The sequence below is a fragment of the Colius striatus genome, chromosome 1 (genome assembly GCF_028858725.1).
Source record: "Colius striatus isolate bColStr4 chromosome 1, bColStr4.1.hap1, whole genome shotgun sequence".
Classification (NCBI taxonomy): Eukaryota; Metazoa; Chordata; class Aves; order Coliiformes; family Coliidae; genus Colius; species Colius striatus.
Window position 1 is genome coordinate 30,259,802 of NC_084759.1, and position 27,872 is coordinate 30,287,673.

The 27,872-nt window shown below is 37.2% G+C and overlaps 1 protein-coding gene across 8 annotated transcripts in view; it reads left to right on the forward strand.

The window, feature by feature from the left end:
* Positions 1–27,872, forward strand: part of TSC22D1 (TSC22 domain family member 1) — a 92,613-nt gene that overhangs the window by 23,915 nt on the left and 40,826 nt on the right. Inside the window, exons 2-6 of one of the 8 annotated variants that reach the window (XR_009818606.1) lie at positions 6,565–6,670; positions 7,873–7,978; positions 8,224–8,272; positions 13,024–13,284; positions 14,247–16,377. The exons of 2 other annotated variants lie outside the window; for them this stretch is intronic. The gene's annotated coding sequence lies outside the window, so the exon portion shown is untranslated. Of the gene's footprint in view, positions 1–6,564; positions 6,671–7,670; positions 7,838–7,872; positions 8,273–13,023; positions 13,285–14,246; positions 16,378–27,872 lie in introns of those variants that run through there. 5 more of the 8 variants (XR_009818607.1, XR_009818609.1, XR_009818611.1 and 2 more) reach the window with 5 other exon arrangements.

The window sequence follows — 27,872 nt, forward strand, 5'->3', positions numbered from 1 at the left end:
TTTTGGGAAGGGGAAAGGAAAGGCGGTGTGGTGAATTCACCATAGTATTTTATCTCTAAGATCACAGTTCTGACACTGTTCATTATCCATGTTTAGTTTAATGCATGATATGATTGTCACTTTGACTTGAGTAGCAAGTTTTAGGAAGTTACAGAATTTATATACTTTTTTATATCTCAAGTGTTACTATAGTGAGTATTTACTTTTAGTTTGTTTACTACACTGTATTTTGAGAGACATGATATCTATCTTTCAGCAAAGTAAAACTTCTAGAAGGAAACTTAACTATTTCTTAACTAGAATAACTAGATCTATAACTGCTGTTTGCCTGTTTTACCTTTTGTTGCCTTATAGCCATGTTATGTCCTCTTTCCTGGCATATTCAGTCTTGGAATCCACAATGCAATCGACAAAGCTGCCATGAGCTCAACTCTTTGGGATTGAGGAATTTTAAGTTTTGTTATGCATATTTTTGGGGAGACCTCTAAGGAGACAAAAGGTCTTGGTTTTGTTTTCCGAATTCCTTTTCCCTGGTGCTTGAAGAGGAGAACACAAGCTTCAAGTAAAGAACTATGGAGTCTGGCAGTGTCACAGGAGAACCTGCTGACCTGCCATTTTCTGTCTGTGAGCTCTTCCACTTTTTGTGGTATGTTGTTATCCCATTACTTTGGGTAGCAACCTGTAAGCTTCTTGTCAGCTGTCAACCTGTGCAGGCTTTGAAGCTTCATCCAGAGGAAGCAGCAGCTATGTAGGTGTAGGTCATCATTCAAGTGGAGAAGTATATCCATTGGACTTGCTATATGTATCTCAGTAAGTCCCAAGGGATGGCTTGCCTCATGAGGTACTTCAGACCTGTTGTTTCCAGATATTTTACAATTTGAAAAGTTCTGTTCATCACTGTCCTATTTCGAGTTTTCTGAACTAGTAGAGATCATGACATAAGCACAGGATGGAGTGAAAATAACATGCTCAGGCTTTTGTTACACTAGTAATTCAGAACTTAAGTTTTTCTGTGGTTTTACTTTGGCTGGTGAGCAGACTAGAGTGGGTATATTGGAGCCAAGAAAATGGGATACGCTTTTGAATTCTTACTTAGATAAATTAAAACATTTTTTTAATCATTTGTTGAAATGCTAAACTGTTTTAGGAGAGAACTTGAGGCAAAACAAAGGTGTAGGGATTGACAACTGCATTTCCCTCTTCATAACTTCCGTGAAACTTTTTGAGAAAGCTAAGATGTTTAATATTTAACAGGAAAGAGCAGGTATCTGTATGTCTGTCTTCTCCTTGCCAGGGTATTTTGGGGTCTGATTATATCACCGTGACAACAGGAGTTTCACAAATTACAAGCCTCATTTCTCACAATGCATTTTTAATGTATCTTATGTTGTGGCTGAGAAATTTCCAATATTTCAAATGTCATCCTGAATGTACCTTTATAAAAATGAAAGCAAGTCTAAGGATGAAGTCAGCATGAGAAAGAAACTAGTTTGTAGTATCCTAATTGAGTTAAATTACCTGACAAGTAAGACTTAAACTTTTTTTGAGGTTGTAAACTATTTGAAAACTATAGGAAGGCGATTTCATATATACGCAGTGTAGAAACTGGGGAAAGCTCAGCAAAACTGCGTAAATAATTCCATTGTATTTCTGTTGCAGTCTTAGGTTTGAGAACTCCCAAACTATTAAGCTATTAAACTTTTACTAAGTTTTTTTGAAAAAATGTTGAGTTCTTTCTAAGAATATACCCTACCTTTTATAAATGTGACTTTGCCTCTGTGGAGATATTTGAACTTTGGTTTGTGTCACGTAAACAAAAACCAAGATAATATATAGTGAAAGGCATTTTGTTTTCACAGCCCCAGAGGATGGGGAAGAAACATTTTTTTCCACCATCGTTCTCTTGTGCTTTTCACTTGTCTGTTTTAGTGCGTTTTATTGCAGCTTCATATTTTAATAAAATGTCTTTTGATTCTTGATTTTGTGCTGTCTCTTTGATGGCATTTATTCTAGCACAGACTAGTCGCACTTCATGTTTCTCTAAAATGCACTTCTATTGGTGGTCTCAAGGGAAGAATGCTTCTGAAACTGAGCCAAGGATACTTCAAATTGGTCACTCAGAACCATTTGCTGTTGAAGAACAGTTTTCAAAATATTCAGTCATGCTGTGGTTGGTCAAAGTGGAAAGGATTTCTACGATGTTGGATACTTAAAAACTAGGAATTTAATGTCTACTTCCCCAATACAGGCAATTAAAAGAAGTGTGGGGAAGAACAATTGTTATCTATTGTAAAATGTTTTTGACGGGGCCTAATTTCTTCTGAATGCTTGATTGCCAATTCTCATAAGTGCTAAGGTATGCAATGATCATCCAAATAAAAAAGTGCACATATGAATCTCAAGTTAAAATTGCATTAAAGCTTTGAGCACAAACAGAATGTGTATTGGTTATGGGTTTTCAAGACTGAAAGTTGTCATTCTCAGTATACCCCTCTTTTGGTTGTTTAAACCTTGATAATCTGATTTTTTCAAAATTTCCATTGCAAATTTTCATGCTTTTTGTTTAATATGTGCTCCTCTGTTAGAGAAACTTTGGTTTCAGGGTTTAGTACCTGTTGCCTTTTAACAGTGGCACAGTGATGCCAAACATTGTGATGCTGTCCTTCATCCACCCTAATGTAGTAAAATGGAAATGATAATAAAAAGTTTTGCCAACTTTGCATATTATTTAGAAGGATAAGTTTAAATGTTAGCAGCTCTCTTGTCAAAACATAACAAACACTGCTTTAAATAAGTGTTCTGAATGGCAGACATGGTAGTATGTTTGAGTGGTTCTGAAATATTTGGCAAATGAGGTGGCGTTGAACAATTTACATTTGAACAGTGTTTAAAAACAAAACCCATATAGGCTTGCATCAGTTTTGAAAGAAAAGCTGAATTGTACTTAAAAATAGCATGACTGATGCAATAGCCAGGCTAATGTTAGAGACTAAGTATTATACCCATAACATTGGCTCCAGTCCTGCCTAGTGGCTTCATAAATGAAGAAAGCTAATGCTGTGCACCAGTGTTCAAGTCAGTGGAGTTCACTCCAGTCGGTGATTCTGCTGCAGGGGGAGTGTAGGATGTAGGAACCAACCTTAAAAGATTTGGCTTTCAAAATTTCTTTACCCTTCCTGGGTAGGCTATGTGTAGAAATCCCTAGAAGTCCTATCAGAACTCTCCTTGGCTGGCGCTGCAGTTATCTTTTCCCTATTGCCCTATTGGTATGCTGCTCCTCACTTTACCACCAATAATTTAATTTTTTCTCATATCCCTTTGCTCTACCTTTTCCACGGTTGTTTCCCTTTTGTTTTCTGTCTTTTGTCTTGCCAGCTGCGTGAAGAACAGACTGGGCTCGATGTGTGCTGCCTGTATAGCTGGTTGTTGTCCACCAGAATGGATAATATTGGGGATGCTTCTTACCTTCCCGTTGCCTGATGCTTGGGGAGGCAGTAGTAAGGCTAGGCTCATCTACTCCATAGCTTTCATGACACTCTTATCTTCTTTGAGGTGTCTAATTGGATTTAAATTGTACAATGGCAGCAGAAATACTTGATTTGTCATGTTTTGTCTGTTGGATTTTTTGAAGACATGATAAAAATTAAGATAGAATGACGTGTTGTGAGCACTGTCTTGGGGTATCAGAGTGATTATCATTGCAAACAATTTAAGTATAATAACTGGGAATTTGCAAATTTATGGATTTTTAAACTGTATATATAAACTAAATAAATTTCTAGTAACTTTTAGTCACGTACTAAACAAAATGAGTAAATCTAATAAAATACTGTGACAAGTTTAGTATTACCATAGCTGTGAGCCTTCTTGTACTATAGCTCAGTTTTTTTGTGGTTAATGTTTGCTGCAATTTGAAATGGATTGTTGAACTTGTGTGAATTTGACTTTCTCATAGTAACTACTGCCTCCCATGGAATTGTGTACTAATAAGTAGGTCACGTGGAGATGGATTGCTGATGTCCTTGCCCATAGTGTCTTGTTTTTACCTCAGATTAGCCTTGTTTACACTATATATTCATGCTGCAAATGAACATGTAGTAGTAGTTTAGATTTGTGTTATGATAGTTGGAAAACAAGGTAGTCAGATGATCCTGACTTCTTTGATTGCTAGCTACTAAACAGATGTAATTTTGCTTCCATAAATATTTAGGACATTGCACAGAATAACCGTTTGTTCTGATTTAAGTGATAAAGAGGAGGGAAGGAATATAAATAGTGTTAATGCCTTTTAGGGAATGGGTGGGGAATGAAGTCATGAAGTGGTTGTCTGTAGCAAGAAGAATGTTAGGATTTACATTTAATCTCTTCACTTTTCTCAAAAATCTGTACAGCCCAGCTAATGATTAATTTTCCTTAAAGGCCAAGGTTGTCATGGTTAAATTACTGTGTCTTTGAGAATGTCTTGCCAATATACATGGTGCTAACAAATGTTCAGGTGATTCCACTGAAGTTGTGGAGTGTACCCTCTCCCATGTCTTCCTCCCTCATACTCTCAGACCCTACTTCAGAAATGTGAAGCATCTTCCATATAGTTTTGTTGAATGCAGAATATATGTTTCATTGTAATTTTTTTGCAGTGAACTGCAGTAAGTATGAAAACAAACGATTACTTGATTGCAGTAATGTGAGGCTATGAATATTTTGCCACTGCTTTTTGTTTTTCTACTGCATCCTTTTTTTCTTGTCTGCATATTTTAAATGTACAAGAGAGAAAATGAATAAATGAAAATATTGAGTCATAATGTCAAGACATATTGCTGGAAAAGCAAACTTTGGTTAGCATAGGCATGAATACAACATACTTCTGAAACCTACATTCATGAAAGAGGGGAAAAAAGGTTGTAATGCTATATTGCAGTGTGCTGCCTGTAGCATCTCCACTACAGCTATACGATTGCCTATGTGGGTACCATTAGAATGCATTTTATTGTGTACCATATAAGATTCTTCTGTCATGCCGGCTACTTACAGATATGCAAGCTTTATTTAATAAAAAAGAGTGAAAGAACTTGACTGGCAAATGGAAATTCCCTAATGCCTTGAAAAAAAGGACATTAAAAGGCTGCATGAGTTAAGAATAGCAGACTGTTAAAATAAACTGCATCTTGAAGTATGAAGTTTGCAGATTGGTTTGAAAAATTTTTCTGTTGGACTAAGGTGTGCAATAAAAATAGTTAAGAACTAAAAGAAAATTGCTTGATGTTCATATGTAAAATTATATATATGAAGTAACATTCAATATAAACCTTATCCAGCAGAAAAAAAGGGGAAAAAAAAGCAGTTATGCATTATTAAATACTGGTCCAGTTTGCAAAATGCATATGGGAATTTCAATTATGGAGATATTAAACTCTAAATTAAGAATCATTTAAAAAAATAGGGAAGTAGCTATTTGGAAGAGTAACTACACTTAAAAAAATAGACCCATTCTTGGTCTATATACATTTCATATAATGTAACACTTGACAGTGTCTAGAGAATGGATTTTGAACAGGTGCCAACAATGAAGGGTTTTTACTTTATTAGGCATCTATGTTGTGGTATTATTCATGTTGGCTCTGTCAAGTTTTGTCACATGCACTATGCTTTCCTTTTTGTACATTTCAGTAAACTAGAAAATGGAGCTTGCTTTAAGAGTTGTAAGAATTTTGTAATGTTAACTTTTTTGCATGTAGAAGTAATGGTAACATGGAAGGCTTGTGAGGCTTTTAACCTTTTTCTGATAGCTAGAAGGCTATAAGTTGAAAACATAACAGTTTGCATGTAGTATACAGCTACAATCGGAGAACTTTAAAGCAGATCTGCCTTGGTCCTGCTGCAAACTAATTTTAGGATCTTGTCTTGAAAAGAAAATGCAGTGGAAGGAAAGAAGCCTTGCTGGTCTCTTTTAGGAGAGCCGATCTTAAGAATTTATAGGTGGAAGCATTTTATTGAACATAGCAACTGTTTTGAGGAAACACTGACCTCTACATTTTGGCAAAGAAATTGGAGATCAGGCAACTAATTTTATGATCAGAGAGTTATGTCAAGAATATCTCTGGTGTATGTTTTTGTCAAATATGCTTCAAAGTAAACTATGTGTGTTGTAGATATTAGTCATATACAGAAGTGCTCAGTAATGATTCAAACGGTGTTTTTTTATTCAAGAGGTTTCATAGCGTCTTGCGTGTTTACCTGCGTGTGTAGGAAGTTCCGTTTTACGTGCCCTGGATTGTGTTTATTTTTGTCAATGAAGTCTTGATTTAAATGAAGGAAAGAGGGTCCTGGGAGATTCAGTATATGATTAAACACTCTCCAACCCAGATCAGTCAGTGGGGTAAGTTTCTATTTTGGTATGGTTGTTTGATATCTTTTTCCCTATTGTGAATAATTTTGGGAGATCAGTAAGCCTAGGTTAGAAATAGATCTGTATGTGTTTTCATGTGTATTTTTTTTATATTTGCCTTGATACTGTTTTTTTTTCTTCTTGCATGCAACCTAAACCAAGTGCTAATATTTCAACAGATACAGAATGGCAGTCAAACACTGCACACTGGTATGCCTGTGAAGAGGCACTGCCAAAGTTAATTGTGTCTAGTGCAAAAGCGGGAGTTCTGACTGATCAAAGCAGGTAGGTGTGAAGGTGCTTGCATGGAGAAAAGATATAAAGACAACTCAATGTAGAGAGTTAAGTAGAACCAAATGATACATTTCAAATGGCCTTTACCTCAGCTGATTTAGTAGCATTTTTATTGTAAAACTTGTAATGATCTTATTCCAAGTAATATGTGAGAGAATGACACAATTATAATTTGATACTAAACTACAGGTGAATTTGAGTCAATAGTAAAGTCACCAAATCTTCAGAAAACATTTAATTAGCTAATTAAAGACAACACCTTATGTATAGTGGAAGCAGTACAAGATAATCTAGAATGTATTTTTCATGTACTGGTAATACCTAGTAGGAAAAATTGAAAAATGGAATTCTAATCTAAACCACAAAAAAAAGCACATGAGGCTTTTTAGACTTGAATCTTGAACTTCAAAATCAGACTATATATTGCAGAGGTATCACAGTGTGCTTGTACATCATTTGCAGGTCAGGACTCTGAATTGATTTGTCTCCACTGTCACCAACTCATGGTAGACAAAAATAAGCCTTAGTTACATCACACACACTTCTTAGCACTGGAGAACTGACACAGCTTACAATAGCATTTGACATAATTTTGTATCTCAGCAGTAACAGTTACTTATAAAATTCAGTCCAGTTTTGCCTCTAGACTACTTTTTGCTACTAAAAAGGAGGAAAGGATTAAGCCTGTTGGTCAGCTTCCATGCTAAATCAATAATCTCTAGAGTCAGAAAGCTATTCTAACATAAAAGATTTAAAAGTTAGTACTCAAGATAGAAAGTAAACTAAGTGCTCAAGTCAGAAATGTGGATTTTGAGTACTTTCCAAAGTAGAAATTCTTAAAACTGGTGACTTTAAAGAATCAACTCATTTGTTTATCTTTTATTTCCCAGTGCATCCGTATTGCCTTTTATTAATCTTAATCTGTAAAATAGATATTATTTGAGTAAATACTGCATGAAAGGGACATTTTTGCTGTATTTGAATTTTCCAGAAATCCCAGTCACCAGAGGAGAATTGTGAAGGAGATGATCAAGGGTCAAAACCTACAGAGAAAAGCCTTGAGCTATTTGCACTTGAGAACTCAGTTCAAACCTCACCTCACTTGATTAAAAAATAGAGATATCCAATGTGGTGTGGCTGTTGAACAGTACTGGAGTCACTTCTCTTAACATTGCTTATGTGTAGTATTTCAGCTTCCAGGTCCTGCAAGAACTGTCTGAAAGACCTTGACCAGAGAAGTGTAGGAATTGTGTGAAGATTGAGAACGCAGTAAGAAAAATGATGCTTTAAAAAAAAAGTGTAAGAAATTTATGTAAGCTAATTGCATGTAAATGAAATCAAATTGAATCAAGCAAGCCATGTATTAAGAGCTAAAAAGGAGAGTACGAAGACATCCTTAAGATTAGGAAACTACAGATTTTATGTGATTTCCTTAAGATCAACATATCAATAAATACTGTAACCTTTGTTGCTGTAGTTTGCTTTCAAAAAGCAAACAACCTGATGCCTTAAACACTGATTTATTATTATTTTTTCGATATCAGCTTATGCACTCTGCCCAGAAGCATAGAATTTCCCTAAGGCTGAATGAAGGTATGTCTTTATGACAGAAATGGATATCAGTGCCAGTAAAGTCCGTTAATCTGACTTAAAACGTTATTTAACTAAGCCAAACAAGTTTTCTCTTAACTGTGCTTGTATACAAAACTGACAAGAAACAAAAAGCATGGTAATTTATTAAAATATTATTGCAGTATAAACAGATTAAATAAATTAAAAATAATACTGTCATTGTTTAACAAATGCTAATTTATTTACTTTTATGAATTTGATGCATCTGTTAATGGGAGTTCTTTTTAAAAGGTGGTATTTTCTATAATGAACCCATCATTCCATTTTATACCCTTAGAATTTTCCTGCTTCATGTATGTGCTGAAGGATGTTGTCTGTGTTTCTCAAATGTGTATTGCTGTCACAGCTATACACAATTTTGGAATTCTCTGTCATGCCGAGTTCAGAAAAGCCACAGCTTTTTACCACTCCTAAGCTGACAATAGGAAGGGTCCTTCAGGGACCGGTACCTCTGCCAGTCTCAAGCAGATATTGCCCTGCTGGTCCAGACAATGCTATGCCCTCTCTGGTTTTTAGTAGGCCATTAAAGAAGTTGGAATACAAAACATTTCCAGAGAAGAGACCAAATGCTTTAATTCAGAAATTCTGATATTCAGAAAGTCAAGATTCCTGCCATTCTATTTGTCTGCAGGTTTAGCTTTTAATGATGGGTTGCATAACGATATTTTAAAATCAACACTTTGATCAATGGTTTTGCTGCCTTTTCTGTATCTTGGGACTTGATAACATTATCTGGTGTAGCTATTGTAATGCTCAATGATTTCCCTTTTCTCCTGTCAGGTTGCTCTTTCCCCACCAAAATAACCCAAACCAGAAGTTTTGGGAAACTGCTGTTTCTTCGTAGTGTTAGTAGCTTGATATTTAAACAGTCAGCCTTACATATCTACTGTTGATACTTCAATATGCATGTCATGTTGGTGCTAGTTTCCAAGAGAAAGATACTTTGCTAAAATGTGGTGTTCTTGCAATATTTACTCTGAATAGCAGTTCAACTGGATGCTGATGCATAGATCATGCAGTTGATTTGCAGCCTGCACGTACTTCTAGAGGTATGACTAATGGCAGTAGGGCAACAACTCAACCTATAACAAGTTTCATTTCAGGAATGGCAAGTACTCCATATGGCTAGTTTAAATGTAAAATAATTGCATGATCCTTTATAAATTCAGTTTGAGGGCTGAGAAATAGTTGTAGCTGCAGGTAATTTAAACCAGATGTGGCTGTTTGCATTTTGTTTCCATGTTCTTTCCCTTGGATCCTGCAGTTGTTGGAGCTGCAGTATTAGAAAGAATAGAAAAATATTGTTGTTTTATTCTATACTACCTACCAAATCCATAGATTGAATTTTGGTTTTTTTGCTTATTTTGCAGACTGTGTTCTGTAGAATTTACTCAAAATTGTTTAAACTTTACTGGCTACTGAGCTTCTGCTCACTGATACAGAAAAATGGAGATTGCTCTTCCCAGGCTTTTGAATTAGGAAGAGACAGAGAAACCTGCCACATAGAGAAGAAAGGCAGAAGAAAGCACTGAAGGGAGTTTTCCTCCCAGAATATCTATCAACAGTCAGGTCACTATGGAAGGATATTGCAGAGGTTCCTTTCTTTGCCCAAAGGAGATGAGAACATTAATTATAGGATTCCATACCATCTTCTGCATGCTTACAAACAGAACTACCAGTACCTTTCCTGACTTCATCTGTGTCTGAAGATCATTGTTCTTGTGTCATCACAGCCATAATTTCTTCCTGCTCCAACTAGAAGAATCTCATCACAGCCTGCTCTTGAAGTAAATCAGCAAACTCCATGGTACAGAGACTGAGAAGAGCTGTTGTATATTGAGGTCCTTAAGCTGACTTAACATCCTGTCCTGGTAGTGTGAATCACTTTTGATGATTGATGTTAGCCAACAAAAAAAACCTCTCCCAAAATTTTGATAAGAAGCATTCATGTACTTTGGATGGTCTATTCTAGACTGCTTTTTCATTCTTTTAAATCTTTAGAAGAGCAAAAGAGTATTTACTGGCATTTTTCATCTCTAGTGTAGAAAGATGGTTATTTCAGCCTGAAATACTTATCTGTATGTGGGAATCAGACTAGTATTTTTGATAACTAGAACACAAAAATTACCAACTTGATTTATTCTTTAAGAGTTAGAGACAAGTTTCTTCAAGGGAAGAAAGAGGTATGAAAGGGTAAAACTTGGTTTTCCCTTTCTTTGAAAAGAATAGTACCTATGACCTTGATATAAAGAAAGGAATTTTAAAACACGTTATTTCTGACCATATGTTTCAGATTGATCTTCTAGAAACTGTTGGCTAGCTATTTCCATGATGGAAACACCAATGGGCAAAGTCCTCAGACACCTTTTTCCCCCCCCTACCCTGCCATCAAATTTTATATTGGATCTTTGTCTACTGAACTGCTGCATGAATAGCATAAGACCAAGTAATCCTCTCTTCTACACCTCTGGAACTTCCAATAGGTGATTTCATACTGTGCAGTACGTCGAAGGTGATCTGAAGGTTTTTTTTAAGTGAATAGACTCTTTCCCTGGTTAAAGAGGATTTCTCAAAGGCAGCTTTACCTTGGTATTACAGAGGTCCTAGGCAGATTCCTGTTTGGAAGGTCATGCTGCTTCATATGTGCTTATTTGCTCTGATATACTGCTTTGAGCTGGAAAAGAACATTTGACTTCAAAGCTGTTACTAGTGTTTGTAGGCTTCAGTGCCTCACCTGAAATGATGCCCATAACTCCATATATGGCATCATAGTTACAGATTGTAACATAATAAGTATTATCAACTTCAGAAGTTCCTGAGATTCAAGGTACTTCTAGTTTCTTAGCCAGCAGAAATTTGCTTTGAATGTGTTAGGTTTATTACATCTTTTTTTTTTTTTTGTCTTGTATCCTCTGCCTTACTGGAAGAGGAGAGTATAAACATCATTCTGGAGACATCTGTTGACCAAATACATCTGTGTGTGTTGGTCAGTTACTCTTTCCCAACAGAAAGACCTCCTTTCACAAAACCATACATGGGGGATAAAAAGATTGAACCTGACTCTAACCTGAATGAAAAAACCCAATGCTTTGCCAAATTGAATGGTATAGGAACATCTTGGTCTCATGTTGGTCGAGTCATGCTGGTCCATTGAAAGACAATCCTATTATTTCAATAAAATGGTCTTACTATTCAGAGCAAAGATACCTTTGAGATATTGCTGTATTCAGTGTCCTCAGAGGAACCAAGCAGCAGAGTGACTTTCTGCATGCCCAAGCAGTTTCTCTGGAAGAAACTTGCTGATCTTTCTGTTTTTAATAACTATAGGATATCAGGTTCTGCACTTCATGGCTTTATCTGTCCTCTGTTTTAAGGAAAAAAAAAGGATATTTTCCACTCTGTTCCTCTTAACTAGCAAAATTAAAAGATATCTTTAAAGAAATAAATATTATTGATGTGGTTTTAATGCTAAAACATAGCTTTTTTTTCAAATTATCTTTCATCTCTTTGGAGCACAATGAATGAAAGTTGAGGAGGGGAAAGCTGATATTGAAGGATAGAGGACATACCTAACTATTTTGTTTACATGTGGCTCTGAAGGAGAGAATGAAGAAACACCACCAAAATTACCCCAAAACTAAGTGAAATTGCATCAGACACAATGATAGCATACCTTCTTGTTTAACTATTGCATCATATACTACCTGCTGTCTTGAGAGCAGTTAAGAGCACTGCAGGTAAAATGGTAGTGCCTTACATGAAGCACACAGCTCAACAGCCACCCTACATGTAAATGTCATACGTTGTTGCTGTTGTGCAAAAGGTATTGCAATGGATAATAACCACTAAATGCCTAGTGAGCAGCTACATTTATCATTGTGTTTCAAGTACAGTGACTTCTGGTTCTGTTCTGTTAATGTGTTGGCTCATGCTACTGATATTTTCACAGGAGTCTATTAGCTTTCAGGATTTGTGAAGAAGAAAATGTCATCTCACACACATTGTACTTTTGTTATTCAACGACTGACAATTAACTCTGAGGACATGTAGGTCTGAGGAAAAATGAGGAATATTCTAGAAATCCAGAAGCTTGAACCAGGAACTTGGATAGGTTCTTAGCTTCCACAGCAGTCATCATATGCCTAGATTAAGTCAGAAGTTGTCACAAGAGCATTAAGCTGCTGTCAAGGTTCGAGTGATCTGATTTGCAATAGAGTAAAAGTTGTGAGATTGGAGTAAGGCCTTTACAGAGGAGTTGGGAGTTAGGCTTAGGAAGTGAGGGAAACAGCCAGGTAAGTATGATCGTTTCTTCTTAAAGGCATTATGGGGAGATGTTCACTGCATTTTTGAGTCACTTGAGAAAGTGAACAGAGGAGAGATTCAATTTTTTTTTTTTTCCAAGAACCGATCACTGAAATTAATTCCCCCCCTCCCATTTACTTGTAACAAACAGAACTTTCTGGACAAAGCATCTTATGATTGCTCTCACCTATTGCTAGATGTCTTAAAAGTCTTGAAAGTTCTTAGGCCAACACTTTGGGGTTGTGGGTTTTTTTGGCATCAGAGCATGAAAAAAATGCATGTATAGTACTCATCTCTTGTCATCCTCCCCTATTGCAGTGACTTTGTGTATGTCTCTGTGTGGCAGAAAATGAGGGAATGCAGATCATTATTCAAGAAGTTACCAACTAGCACTTTTCCTTCCCCTCCAGTCTTTCTGCCTCCCTATCCTGGAAGTATGGAGTCCCTGCCTCAGCCTACGGCTTCATTCTTTTTCCAGCTGCCCACAAAAGTAAAGAACCAATGTGAGAGTTTGAAGAAAGAATCCGCTCAGAGGACTGAGTCTCAAGCAAAAGCTCCAGGTTGCAGACTCAGAAAGAAACTTCCTTTGGGGAAGGATCTGCTTCCAGGATTTGCTCGTCTCTTTTTTCCTTGGGCAAACAGAATTCTTGAAGCAAACAACAGGGTTGCAGGTAGGTAGGGCCCTGTTGAACTGCCATCCGCTCAGGTGTGAAGGATGGACTTTATGCTGTTTCTCTGTGCTTTTTTTTTTGTTGATATTGTCTTCCACTCCTCTAAGCTGAGAGAGGAAAAAAGGGTGAGCGATTTAAAGAAAAAATGGGGGAGAGAGAGAGAGGAAAAAAAAGTATCCTGGGCACTTGGAAAGAGTGGTTTTTATGCCTTTGTGTAAGCTTCCTGTCCATGGGTCATATTTGTACTTCAGTTCTTTGGAGCACTAAAGACATTCTTCGTCTGACCCTTTTTTAGACAGGAAACTTAAGTCAAGAGCAGAAACTGGTGGCTGGGGCTGAGGTAAGGCCAGCAATTGTATATGGCCCATAGCCACACAGTCTTCATCTCCTCACTGTCTCTTTACACCAGTACTAGGTTTGAATGCACAGTAAGGAGGAGATCACTAAATGGGTTTGAAATCCAACTTGATTCCCAGCACCGAAAAGTTCCCCAGTTCTAAATGTGTAAATATGTTCTTCCTTCAGAGGAGCCTGTGACTGCTGGGTTTGTTAAGTCCTGTTTCTTTGTCCACGTGAAGGAATTAGACTGGAGTAAGGGGATGTGCTGCTAACTCACACGATCCCTCAGGCCCAGAGAAGGGGAATCGGTAGAATCAGGTCAGGTAAATTCTGCCTTTCTTGCTTCATGCTGTGCAGAGAACAGCCTCTTGCAAACATCAGTAGCCCACAGTCAGACCTTTCTTTCTCCAGCTATGTCATTGCTGGCACAGGAAGTTTATTCTAAATTTCCTTTCATTTTTTAGCAAAAGGAATCACTTTAAAACTGGAAATGAAATTCTAAGATTTTACCAGTTCCTCTTTCATGCTGAGTTGAAGTCATTTGGAACTATGTTACATGCATTATTACTTTGGTGCATCTTGTGACTCTTCTCTCCCTCTTCATTCCCTCCAAATTGCTTCAGGACACCTTCTAACCTTTATACTGCATCACAAGCCTTCAGCAGAAGATCTTGAGAGCCATTTATGTTGCTGGAAGATGACTGGTTTTGGATCTTGGCCTTCCTTAAGCAGGATCTCCTGACAAAAGTGGGATTGGGAAAGAAATGACTCCTTTTTCCATCACACAGAGCCACCCTAGAAATGGAGGCCTAGGCAGAAAATTACTTCTAATGCATCATTCTTTAGGAAATTGGTTTGGCCTCATATGGTCCTTTTGCTACATTGTCATAAAGATGTCTTTTATAAAACCTAAACCTGGCATCTTCCTATCTGACCGTGAATTCAGTAAACCCAACTTTAAGGGTTTACAGGTCTAATAGTGTGATCAGATCTTGCTGTCCCCTGCATAGGAGATGCCATGTGAAACAGGATTATGCTGTGGTTCAGACTGTTACATTCTAAAACCTTTTCTACTTACAGTCCGTTTAAATTATTAGAAATAATAATAAAGCTTCTTGTGAAAATGGTATCTCATTAGGCTTCTACCTCACCAAGTTTAATTGAAAATAAATTTGAGCCGAAAAGGTCATAATAGTAATATGAGAAGTACTGCATCTTTTGAGGTTTCCTGTGGTTTTGGGTCGAGAAGGTATGTTGGAAGTGTTGAGAGCTATGAAAGTGGAAGAACTTAAGATTTTTTTTTTTTCTTTAAGAGTGAAAAGTTGTTTGTTAGAAAGCAGAAAGCTTTCAATTATTTTCAGCCTAAGGGATTCTTAATTAAGCGTCTTGTGAGATCTCAAATAGAAGCCTTATGTTTGGCAGGAGTGAACAACACACACGCATGCCCGTGTGCTTTTGTTCTTCTCTGTAGGAAATAGTTTTGAAGAACAGGATTTACTTTTAATGTTCAGATTAGGAAAGGGGAAAACTTTGTTCTGCAACTGCTTGTGAGAAGGGGTGGCAGGAGGGTGAACTGTACCCTCTGGCAGTGGGTAAAGAGCACTTTTATTTTCCTGTTTTCTCCTTCTGGCAGTTGGAGTAAACTAGTCAGATGCTTGTGCTTGGATCCAATTAATTTCTTAAATCAGTTACCACAAAACATTGTTTTTTAATGCCTAGATCTTTCATTAAATTCACCAGCATATTTAAATTGTTGAACGGTCTAAATGTAGCCCTGAGGCCACTGCTTCATGGCAGTTGTGACTTCTTACTGTGCTGGAATGTATTGCAGTCTCAGTACATTCTAAAAATAATTGTTCAGATGGTGCTGTTTTAAGTACATACTTATGTAGTGAGCCATTTTCACCGGACTTTCAGACATTTAGCTCTCTGGATGGCTTTTTAATATCCTTTTGCTGTGAATATCAAACTTCTTTGTCTTACTGCTTCTGTGGTTATCGAGTAAAATGCTAAATTTATTACTTGATATTTTTAGAAAACTGATAATCAGATGCATGTGTTAAATTCTGCAACCACAGTGAACTTGTGAACTTTGAAATTTAAAGGTACATCAGTTTAATGTATAAATTCAGTCCTTTTTTTTAATATGTGGAAATATGTGTATGATGACCTTAAAACTGAGTACTCGTTCTAGGTGTAGACCTGAATTGTGTGCTCAACAGGAATAACCTAGAAGGTCTGTGACTCTCAGATGTAAATACTAACATCTGTGGACACAGATCTGTGCTAGCAGTGCTTTTAGTTGAAAATACCATTTTTGTTTTTCCAAACTCCTAGTTTGTTGGAGGTTTGATATCTTTTGTGCCTTCCTTAATACGTATACTTGCCTCAGACACAGTTTTTGGTCGTTCTGTAGTGTAAGGTAAATTTTAGACCGTCGAATGCTTATGAACATTGAATACTTCTAGGAAAATAACAGGGGTACCGATAACTATTGCTAATATTATAGTCTCAGTTGCTAAAATTACTTTATTCCCTTCTCCAAGTCACAGTTAGAACATTCTCCCCCCCAAAAAACCCCAAACCAAAAAACCTAACAAAACCCCCTATTGTTATTCTGCAGTCAGTTGTATTACTTCTGGTCTATCAGCATTGTGTTAGCATATTACTATCATGCTCTGAGTTTTGCAGCTGGAATCCTGGGTTCTTGATACATTTTTAGAGGAATAACTCCTGCCTTTGTGTTATTAAACAATAAAGATGTCTAAAACAATTTTCTTCTTGTTTATATTGTACTTATCATCGTATGAGAATCAAGTGACTCTTCTGACTCCAGAATGCCAGGAAACATGGAAAGTCACCGTACTATTTTAAAGGTTTTTTAATCCTCAGTACTAATGGAATTTCACAATATGACTTGTAGTGTTCCTGTTTTTCATCTTTCTGTTCCCTTTAAGATTCCTTGAGCATTTGAACTACCTAACTCACTTCATGTAATCCTTTACCTCTTCTTGACCAGATGCCAGCTCCTGCTAATAGTTTCATAGCCAGTCAATAAAATCCTGGCTGTTGACAGCTCCTTTTTTTTTCCCTGTCTCAGAAGAACTATCTTATTTAATCTGAAAGATTTGCTTGCTTCTTTCCACCTTCTATCCACTTTCTGTAGCTTATGTTACAACTCTTTCTCTGTTATGGGATGCTTTCAGAGTGAGGAAGTATTTCGTAAAGATCAGCAAATTTTGGGGAAAGTCTTGCAAATATTGCTACTTCAACCAGAGCTAAATCTGTCATTTGTGTGAGAGATGCTGTGTCAGTTTAGGGTAGTTTAAGGAAGGGAGGTGCATCAAAAATGTGGGTATTTTGTGAACCAGAAAGTTATGTTCATTTAAATGGGAAAATGACAGTAAAGAGCATAGGTTCTGGGGTGGTTATATTCCCTTGCTTTACAGTGAGGGAGACAGATAAGAAAACATAACACTTTTCTGTGAACTTCTAAAAGCCAGACTGGTTCCCTCTGCAGTGGTGTGCTCTTAAGTTGGATTTCATTTCTCCAGTCCTGTTTGCAGGGCACTGGGATTTGAGCAGATAGCAGTGACAAAAATATTTTTTTCACTGCTTTTTTTAATCAAAGAATATAGATTGATACCTTAGTTTGCAAGACATCTGTCATTGATCCCTGAAAGAATGAGTGTTATTCAGGGATTAGTTGAGAAAAGTATTTTAACTGTAAACTGGAAAAGACACTTATCTGAAAGCAACGGTAACAAACGGTTGAACCTGTCCAATTTTGTTTCTTGTGTGGACTTTATGAAGAATTGGCAGCTGCATGGCTCATAAGTTGGTATCAGCAACAAGAGGTGAGTTGTCTCTGGAATCATTGGAGTTTGCTACTTAAAGCTGAGTTGCCTAAATGGAATTTAAGGCATGATGAATTAACTGTTTTTAAAATGGGTTTGAAGACCGTATTAATTTTGTGTTTATTGTACTGACGACAGTGAGACTTCCCTTATAACGTGCTAATTTCTTTTGAAGAATATGGAATTACTGTTCTAATAGGCTGCCCTATATTGTTTTATTTCCTTGATCCAGTCTCACATGGGGGTAGATTTCTTTCTCATGGGCAGATTTTTCTCTCTCTGTGGTAGGAGCTGATGTTCCTTGCTTTTTCAAGTGGAAGTCAGGAAAATGAGTGGGTTTTATGCTTCTGTTACAGAATAGTAAGTGAAGAAATCAGTCTTGCACAAATGAGTATCACTTTCATGAGGGCAAAATACTTTTATTTATCTTGATGGATGATAGTAAATGGTGGCACAAACGCATATAGCTTGGCGTGGTTTCCTTATTAACTACTTCAACAATTTCAGCCTTGCTAGTGTTGACCCTCTCTTGCCAAATTTGGATAAAGATACCATCTGTAATTCTGAAGTAAATGGTATTTGAACACAACAACACATCATTATAAATGTATTTAATGTGATTATAATTGACTTTTGAAGATTAAAATGTGATTTAGGTAGATTTCCCCAAAATTCAGCTTTGTGCATCTTGAACTGAGGTTTATCACAGAATCTCAAGGGCTGGAAGGGACCTCCAAAGATCATCTGGTCCAACCCCCCTGCCAGAGCAAGGCCTCCTAGAGTAGGACACAGGAGCTCATCCAGGTGGGTTTTGAATTTCCCTAGAGAAGGAGACTCAGCAACCTATCTGAGCAGCCTGTTCCAGTGCTCCATCATCCTCACAGTCAAGAAATTCTTCCGTGTATTTCTTTGGAACTTCTTATGTTCCAGCTTGTATCCATTGCCTCTTGTCCTATCATTGGACATCATTGAGAACAGCCTGGCTCCATCCTCCTGATACCCGCTCTTTTTATATATGTGTAAATATTAATGAGGTCACTCCTCAGTCTCCTTCAAGCTAAAGAGCCCCAATTCACTCAGCCTTTCATCATAAGAGAGGTGCTCCACTCCCTTCATCATCTTTGTGGCCCTGTGCTGAACTCTCTCCAGCAGCTCCTGGTCTGAGGGGCCCAGAACTGGACACAATATTCCAGATGTGGTCTCACAAGGGCAGAGTAGAGGGGGAGGAGAACCTCTTGACCTACTGCCCCCAGCCCTTCTAATACACCCCAGGATGCCATTGGCCGCCTTGGCCACGAGGGCACATTGCTGTCCACCAACACCCCCAGTTCCCTTTCCCCTACACTACTCTGCAGGGGTTATTCTTTCCCAGATGCAAGTCTCTACACTTGCCTTATTGAATTTATTTAGATTTCTCCCTGCCCAACTCTCCAGCCTAGATGGAGACTTCATCCGTTCATTGGATGGAATTGCTTCATTTAGAGCCCACGTTAAAAGGCTGATACTATAAATGCATAAAGATTGCCAGCAAATGTAGTCTTCTATTCAGGAAGGGCACTCTTTAGAAATTACTGTCACTAAGGAATCTGTAGAATTATTGGCATGGTATATAGGGAAGTTAACTGTATTTCTTGTTGGTTTTAGCTTTTTCTGGTGGAAAAAGAGAGTTGTCCATGCTATAGAGAAGGAGTAGCTTAAATGAGCTAAGTCAGCTTATTTTTGTAAAATTTGTAAAAATATCATGGAAGTTTCTGCAGCTTATGCACTTTTTTTTTCTATTACCTTAGTTTAACTGCCTAGGCAGCACAAGCTTGCAAACCTTTTGCCTCTTGTTGATGGGCAACCTTTGTTAGAAACACAAATTTACCCAAGGTAAAATACAGTGCTCTGTAAATCTTGTGTGGAGATACAGGAAGAATGGAAAGACTGTTTGGACATGTTGCTTGACAAATAACAGATTCTTACCTATTTTTCCAAACCTTGGTTCCTTGTGGCTAGGGGAAGGCTTAAGGCATAAAATCATATGTCATCTCCCAAAGGTATAAGTTTAATTCTTTTCTCATTTGTTACGTTGTTCCACACATTTGTATATCTTGGCACTTAACCAGTGTGGGAAGTGTTACAGAGGCTAGGAAGTACTCTTTAATGCGGAGTGTAGGTGAAGTAGCATGTGAATGTGAATCACAGTTCTCTGAGAAACAGTGGCAATTACCTTGAACAGACTAAAGCTGTGACTTGAGAAGGCATCCTTATCTGTTGTTAAGCATTTCAGGGGAGTTCTCACACACCTGCTGCTGGCATGTGTTCAGAACCTTTTACAATAGTGAAATTTGAAAAACTTACTGTAAAAATGTCTTCCCGATCTCTGTTAGTGCTTTGCAGTATATGAAAGCATGAAAAACTAATTCGCAAATGGAAAGATGGGATCAGACTGAAGCATGTAAGAGTAAATGAAGAACAGCTGACTTCAGCATGATTGCTGTGTACAGATGGGATGTTCCTGTGTGACTTCAGGCCTACAGAGAAATTGAGGCTGAGTTGGATACTGGAACAGTGCAGGAGTTGAAATAATGAGCAGTCAGCTAACTCTCCCTTAAGGCAGTAGACTTGACAGAAAATCACTTGCAGCAGCCAAGCTTTTTTCCCCCCACTATAAACAACACCACTAGTAAAGTCTGGACTCCTGTAGATTGGTAGCTTGTGGGGTTAGATTCTTTATTGTCTGTTAAATACAGGTGTTGATTTGAAGGTTTTATTATGCCTTGGGCATTGATTATTATCTATGGTGTCTAAAACAGTAAATGCTATAGCTTCATTTTTTACGAGGAAAATAGGGACAAGTTAGGCTTGTCCATTTACTTTTACGTAGCCTTTGAAGGGTTTGTATACCTTTGAAAGCTGTAACCCTCTGTCGACTCTAGTAGAAATATGGTTAAAAAAGTGATAGACATGTGGGAATAGGAACATTCACAGAAAGAACTTACATTAATTCCTTTACTAATAAATTAAGAGTAGTTGTAAAGATGAGAATGTTCTATGATGAATTTAGCTTTTTGTGTATTAACCTCAGTTTTACCTCTAGTATCCTACAACACAACGGATTTTTTTTTTAATAATTGCTTAAATTGATCTCTGAACTTTTTAAAACAGTGTTTACAAAACACACAATAAAATTATTATGAGTATGTTAGGGAACAATAGTGCTTTCTTACGTGTTATGCTGTGGAGTGCTCCAAGAAGTGATTTCTGTATTGACATTTTTGACATTGACTCTGAGTGATAGCTTTTAAGTATCTGTTCTCTTGTGTTAATGCTAGATTTTCCTTTTTTTTTTTTTTCCAGTTCTCCTTCCCTGTACTTGCATCCACTTCTGAGACTTTTCCCATTGATCCCTGTTGAAAGAGTACACTAGTCAGGCCTCTGTAATACTTCCTCTTTAGCTCAGAACTGTTTTTCTAATAAAGCAATTTTACAAATGAGAAAGGTGGGCAGTAATACCATTTGTTCAAAGATCAAACATATAAGAAAAAGCAAGCAAACTTTTGTCCCCGTATCAGTCCTCATTGTTCTCCACAAATACACGGTATGTGGAAGACTCCAATATATCTTTATGGCTAGCAGTCCAAAGCAATGTTTTCTGTGTGGCAGTACTTCAGCTACAGGGCATTTTGCTTATCTTTCCAGGTAATCTTAACACACAAATACTTGTAGTTCAACTTAAGTTACTGCTTTGGATTAATTTTCTGCCTCTTTCAAAGACTTTAAAGTTGTAGTCTTGGTGGCAATATAGTAGTGATTCAAGGGCCATAGTCCTTGCCTGTTCCTTTTGATTTTGCAAGTTAAACATTTTTCTAAGGGCTTTAGCTCTGTGTATGAATGGATGAGATAAATCTAGGCTCTTCACTTTCTTCTACACTTAAGCAGTGAATGACTTATATTGCCATATTTTATCACCCTGAACTACCATCTGTTTTGTGTCCCTCTCGGAGTGCCTGCTGTTTCAAAATCTGGCTTGCTCTCTGATGCAGTGTACTTTTTATAAAGAAACTCTCCTTTCTGCCTTTATGTAAATACTGAAGTATATGCAAGATGTTAAGACTAGACTAGCTGTTTGTATTTGTTGCTCTGCAGAGTGCAGAATTACAGATAAGAGACACTTGAGAACCACATTGAGAAAGGCCTTGGTTCAGTGAATAGTCTCACCAGTTTGATTGGCATGTGATATTCAGTTATTCTCAGGACACTCTTTGCAACATTTTTTTTTCACTGGACTGGACTAAATCACATAGTGACTGGCTTTCTGCAAGGCAGGTGTTCTTGTTGCCTGAAGGAACTTTTTTGTGCTTTAGTTAAAAGCTAGTACAATAAAACTGCCAGAGTCCCATATTTCTTCCCCCCCCCTTCTTTGCTACTGTGTTTTCTCTTCAAGTTGTGACACAGTAAAGAGATTTTACTTACTTAGCAAATTCCTCTCACCCATTGGAGAATCCTTGCAGGTTAGAGAAATCTGGAAAATTAATTGTTTTTAATGTGATCCATAACCTAATTTATGAAGTACGCTCAATGGTGAAGATTTCTTTTAAGTATCAAAATAGAGGAATTTACGTCTTAACCTGGATTTGCTGTGACTGTAATGTGCTACAAATGCTGTTTCCATTTTCTCCCTTCAAATCTAAACTTAGTTTAGTCTGTATAAAATCAGGATGTCACTTATCCCCTGTTGTATCTTGATTCCAAGAAGGAGACTTTGCTTGTTAAATGAGACCTGTGGATGATGTTTCACTACAAATGTTAATTTGGTATAGAAGGCAAGGATTTTTGTCTGCACTCCAAGCAAATTTAAATTTCCTCTTTTGCACCCAACGTTGGAAATTGTTCTCTCAAAATTCCAGCTTAATTACAGGCTATCATTTGAGGATTTTATTAAGTCAATCCCATGAAGGTTGAGTTTTGAGACCTATGGTGTACAGTATAATATATGATACAATGCTGCTTTTTCTTTTTTAACATGATGCAAAAATAATTATCTTCAAAGACTAGGGATTCTGCCTTGTTTAGGGTTTTAGTGGATTGTTTTTTCCCCACAGCTTGAAGGGTTTTTTTAAATGAATAATTTGTACTTGGGAGTGGTGTGAAGCTTTGCCTAATGAAGATACACTTTTAAGAACACCTCTGCCATTGGTGCCTAGTTTCTATCTTGGCACACTAACCATATTTTTTTTTTTACTGGGTTGTGGTGATGTCTTTCTCCTGTTAAAGGTAGTAGAGAGATTTTTTTTTTTTTTTTTTAGTTAAATATTTAAAAGTATGTCTCTCTCTGCTGTTAGTGACAGCTTCAGCTGTGTGTTGTTTGTATTAGCCTTTTGCTATATTAAAGCTTTCTTACAAGTGAGGGAACTAAATATATGCTTTAAGTGTTTTATATAAAATGTTACACTCTTGTAGGTAGAAGAAATCATTTCCAACCCATGAGTATTGTCTCTATGGGGATGTGCATATATACACACAAATACATGCATATCAGCTTATAAAGGGATCTGTAATTGAATACCACTATATTGAGTATTTTTTTTTATGCTGAAGAAGAGTTTTGGAGATGGTATTGTGTATTAGGTGACATTTATATTAAGGGGTGAAAGAAAAGTGGTGAATTATATTTTGATGCCTTAAACTTATTTAAAGAGCTGCCTCAGCATCAGACGTGCATACTGACCTTTAAAATGAAAGCTAAGCCTAAAATAAGCTCAAACTGAAGCAAATAACATGATTGCCTGTAGAAAGCAGACTAAGGTAATGAGTGATGCAAGGATTCCCGAGGAAGCTATTCCTCCAGTTATAAGAAGGTCAGGTTAAGGCAGATAACGATTTTTAAAGTGAGGTCATTCAGTGAGAGAGGGTATTGTTTTCTACAATTTCAAAGCCGTTACTCTTGGAATCTTTAGGTGCTCAGTAAGTTAAAAACATGAATTTGTGTTAACTTCAAACTCTTGCAGCTTGTAAGAGCATGTAAGTATCAAGTATATTTTTCTGTGCAAGTGAGATCATATGTCTGTATAAATAGATATAAAAATACGGCTATAGCTAGAGACAGATACAGTGTGTTGGTGCAGAATATCATTGTAAACAGCTTTGTCTGGGGACGCTAATTTTTTCCTTTTGACTTTCAATTCCATCATACCCAGCATCTAATCATTAAATAGATAGGAACTTTTAAAATAACTTTTCCCCAGCCTTTCGAAGCAAAGTTGTTACACTACATTTATCTAGTTACTAATGGTTCCGCAGTAATGTGTATTTGAATGAGTTTGTCCCCCAGGGAGCAGTGACCAGTCACTGCAGTTGATGGTGATCATCCATTTTCCCTAGATAGGGCTGTAGGAAGCTTGTTTTGCCATCTGTTACTCTTCTGTGGCGCTTTTTCGACTTCACCTGAATGCTCTTGCCCTGTAAGGGCAATGAGGTTGAAATGCTGAGCAGAGACTGATTAAGAAGGCATTAAGTCAATTCTTTCCTTTTTAAGTAAAGTATTAACACGGTTTTTGGTGGTCACTGATTTGCATTCTAAGTAAGTGAGATGACCTAGGTAAGCAGGATCTTTTTTTAAATAATTTGTCGTGTTTGCTGGTTTTACTTCTTAAATTTTGAAGTTTAAGGAAATAAAGTGCTAAATCTGGTTGATTATGGTAGCTACTGCAGCAATGAACAGCTATGTTTTACTTGCTTAAAGATTAAGGTTGTAAATGAATATGAAGAGCGTGCATGCCTACTTCAGAACAAGTATTTGTAAATGTGGGGATTTTTTTAGAAGTCATTTCTTTGTTAGAAGGCAACACTAAATTTAACTTAACAAGACATAGCTTTGCTACTCCTATGGCTTAGTACCTGAGTGCTAGCTTAGTAAAACTTGGAATAAAGTAGCTAGGCTCTAAGGGAGGTTGGAATTGTGTCTTCTAGGAATAATAATGAAATAACATGACCTGCAACTTATTTTTTTGGTGCGTTTAAACATCAGATACGACAGAATTAAGTGTTCTCAGTCACAAGCATAGCAGCATGTAAGACTAAGAACAAGGGTCTCACTGGAGAGAGGGGAAAAAAACCCCTCTGAAATCTTGTTGCTTTAGAAGCGAATTTGAATTCTAAATGACTCTCCTACCTGTGTTGTACTTACAAGAACACCAACTCAAGATTTCTGTTTTGAGTCCTGAGGCCATCTATAAAAAGCTCTTTAATTCATCTCAGAAATCGAGAGTATTTGTTAATACTGCTTTATAATGTCTCATTTGCAAGGAAGGCGTGAGAACTGTGTGGCATTAACGGAGGAGCTGTTAGTGCAGTGCAGCCTCCCTGAGAGGGGACTGCCGACTCTTCTTAGAGATGCGGTGGTCCTTGTGGATAGGCAGGGACTATCTAGCACCGCTACCAGCTCGTGGTATCTGACCTTTTAGGAATCTTTGTCTTGATTTATGCTCTATGAGCTCACGTGCTCTTGAAGGTCATGTTGGTATTTCTGGTAGACATATTTGCTATTGTATTTATCTTAAAAGTTATGGGGTACCTTCTGACTCTAAACATGCGCTTTTTTGGCATCATTATTGCTTCTCAGGATGACAGTGCATCAGGCAGTGCTTTTCCCCCAAATACTGTGTTAAGTGACCCTACTAGTGCTGTTAAGAGGCTCTGTTTTAACATCTTACTTGGCGATCTGGGTGCTCTTCTCCTCTCTTCCCACGGTGTATTAATGGTTTTTAGTTTATACTAAGTCTACTTGTTACAGCATGTTGCAAAATTTTGGGCATGTGTAGGGAGAAGAAAGATGCAGGCTTCCAGGAGAGGCTGTTCCTGGGAACTCAGAACAATTGTGTAGGACTTAGTAAACAGAAGTATTCCAGGCTTATCTTAGCATCCTCTCAAGCAGTATATCTTGTGTGAGGGGCCATCATTCATGTTCCTGGAGGCCAGAATAAGATAAGGGACTATAAGGGAATAAGGGAAGTTTACTGCTTGCAGATGGTATTTCACATGCACAAATGTGCCTTCTGCTTATACAGATATGTGACTTGAAGAGTATCTTACACAGCTTGCTTATAACTTTTTGATTGTGCCAACATAAATCTGAGACTGGAGTTCTTGTTTTCCACCTCTTTTTTTCCTAAAGTTTATTTTTATGTTATTCAGACCAAACAAAAGTTCTTCTTAGCAGATTAGTTGTTAACAATAAAGGAACCACAATTTACTGAAGTAATTTACTGAAGTTTTGCTGACTGCCTTTTAAAATAGGACTGAAAGTGTGAGAATAGGAAGTGGTATTTGAGCTATAAAGGCTTTGTTTTCCTTCCATCATACTTTGAATTAAGTACTGCACTCATGATTTTACATGGAGGGAGAATCTCCACAAAGAACAGTTAAAACAATGTTAGTGTAAGTATAGCATGGGCTTGGCGATGTTAAGTTAGTCATATCCTTTGTAACCTAAGTGGTGAAACCAGAACAGTTTAATTAGTGATTCTTAAATTTGTTTCTCAGATGAACAGCACTGAAATTGATGAAATTCTCTTAATTCTCTCTCCTGAAAATTTTAGGCCATATGCAACTGTTAATGTGTAACTAAAGACATGTTCTTGAAAGACCTCTCTTCATGTCTGCATGGTTTGATCCTTGTGATGTACAAGTTATAGCATAATTGGATGTGCCAGAACTTAGCATTAAATTTGGTCCAACTTGTTGTTTTGATAATGGAGTTAAATGAATACAAATCTGATACTGTTGCATTCTAATACTAAAATTATCCCAGTGTTTCAGCAATTGAGTAGTTCTCCATTCACACTGATAGCATGTGCTTTGTTTCTCTTTCTTCTGTTGTTATATTGAAAATAATATGGTTTTATAATACAATTTAAAAACCTATGACTGTGGATCTGAGTAAGCATATGTAATGTATTTAAAAGGATCTGTCTGTCTTGGACCACTTCCTCCTGTATTCCCTGACTCTCCTTGGAAAAATTCAGAGATGCAGGCTCCAGAATACCTTGTGTTTTAACATGAAGACAGAGTTGATATGTATTCCATTATCCACAAGGAATTCAGGCATGTATGATGCCAGCTACTGTCACTGTATAAATACTAAATGTGTATTGCTTCATAAAGCTATTTAACTGAAGAAAACAATTAAATCAATTCTTGTACTCAGAACATGTTTTGACTAATGCAGCATATATTAAGTAGACATTATGGGGCTGTAGAAGTAGGGAGTTGTCTTTTCACCTCAGCCTTACTCTGCTTTTAATGCTTACCGTTAGCCATATGCTTAAAAATTTTAAGAGCATCACCTTGGAAGGGGTTGTTTTTATCCGTTCTGAAAGAGTAGCAATATTATTCAGTTTTGGCTACCCACTTCCACTTGGTGCATGTGACATCCTTCTTTCCACTTCTTCCTCTCTCTACCCCAGCTGCTATAATGTTGACTTTACAAGCAAACTGAAGCTTCCTCTCTCATGTTCAATTCAGAAAATATATTCTCTCTCCTACAAATTTTGAAAAAATATGCTAAACAGGTCAATGTTTTTTGCAAAACCAGCTTAAATCTGTTGTGTAGCCTGTTGTGTATGATTCTTTGCACTTAACGTCCATGTTGAGCTGTAGGGTGCTAACAGGGAAGCCATGGCTTCCCCAATAATAGTGCAGGTGAGAAATCTAGAGTGATGAGAGAAGGCTCAAACCAAAAAATAAGGCAGTTTATGCTGGGAACGTATGGTATAACCACAGCCATATGGCTGTGTGGGTGGCCATAGACTTTATGAAGCTCTATGCTTAGAAAACCTGCCTAACTAATATTTGGGTTAATCTCTAGCTAGTAGAGCATTCAATTCCAGACTCTTGGTAATGACAATTTCTGTGGTCTCACTTACCACTCCAAATTCCTATCATTCATATGCCTATTTTAAATGTGTCTCTTGTGGAGTAGTTCTAAAATTACCCACTGTTTTGACCTGACAGTAGCAGGAATATGTGAGCTTCTCCTCCTGCTGTTCAGCCAATGTATGACTGCTTACACCATTCGACTGAGATGATGCTTCTGCATGGAAGAGTAGGGCATTTAAAACAATACTCTGTCTCTTACTGTGTATTTGACCCTTCTATAGCAGTGACTGATGGGATTTCAGGTCATCATTACCATTCTGAGAGCACAACTTGTTTGTTATGTCAGATTATCAGAGCCCCTAGCTGAAAATCAACTGTTAAGATCTTACTCTCCATATAAACCCTGCAAGAGCCTGCTTTGCTTGCCCTTGGTGGGATTGCCCAGCCATGTGCCCTCACACAGTCTGTCTGACCAAGCTCATTTTACTCTTGGAATATGATTTTTTTTTTCTTGTAGAATTGTTTGCACAA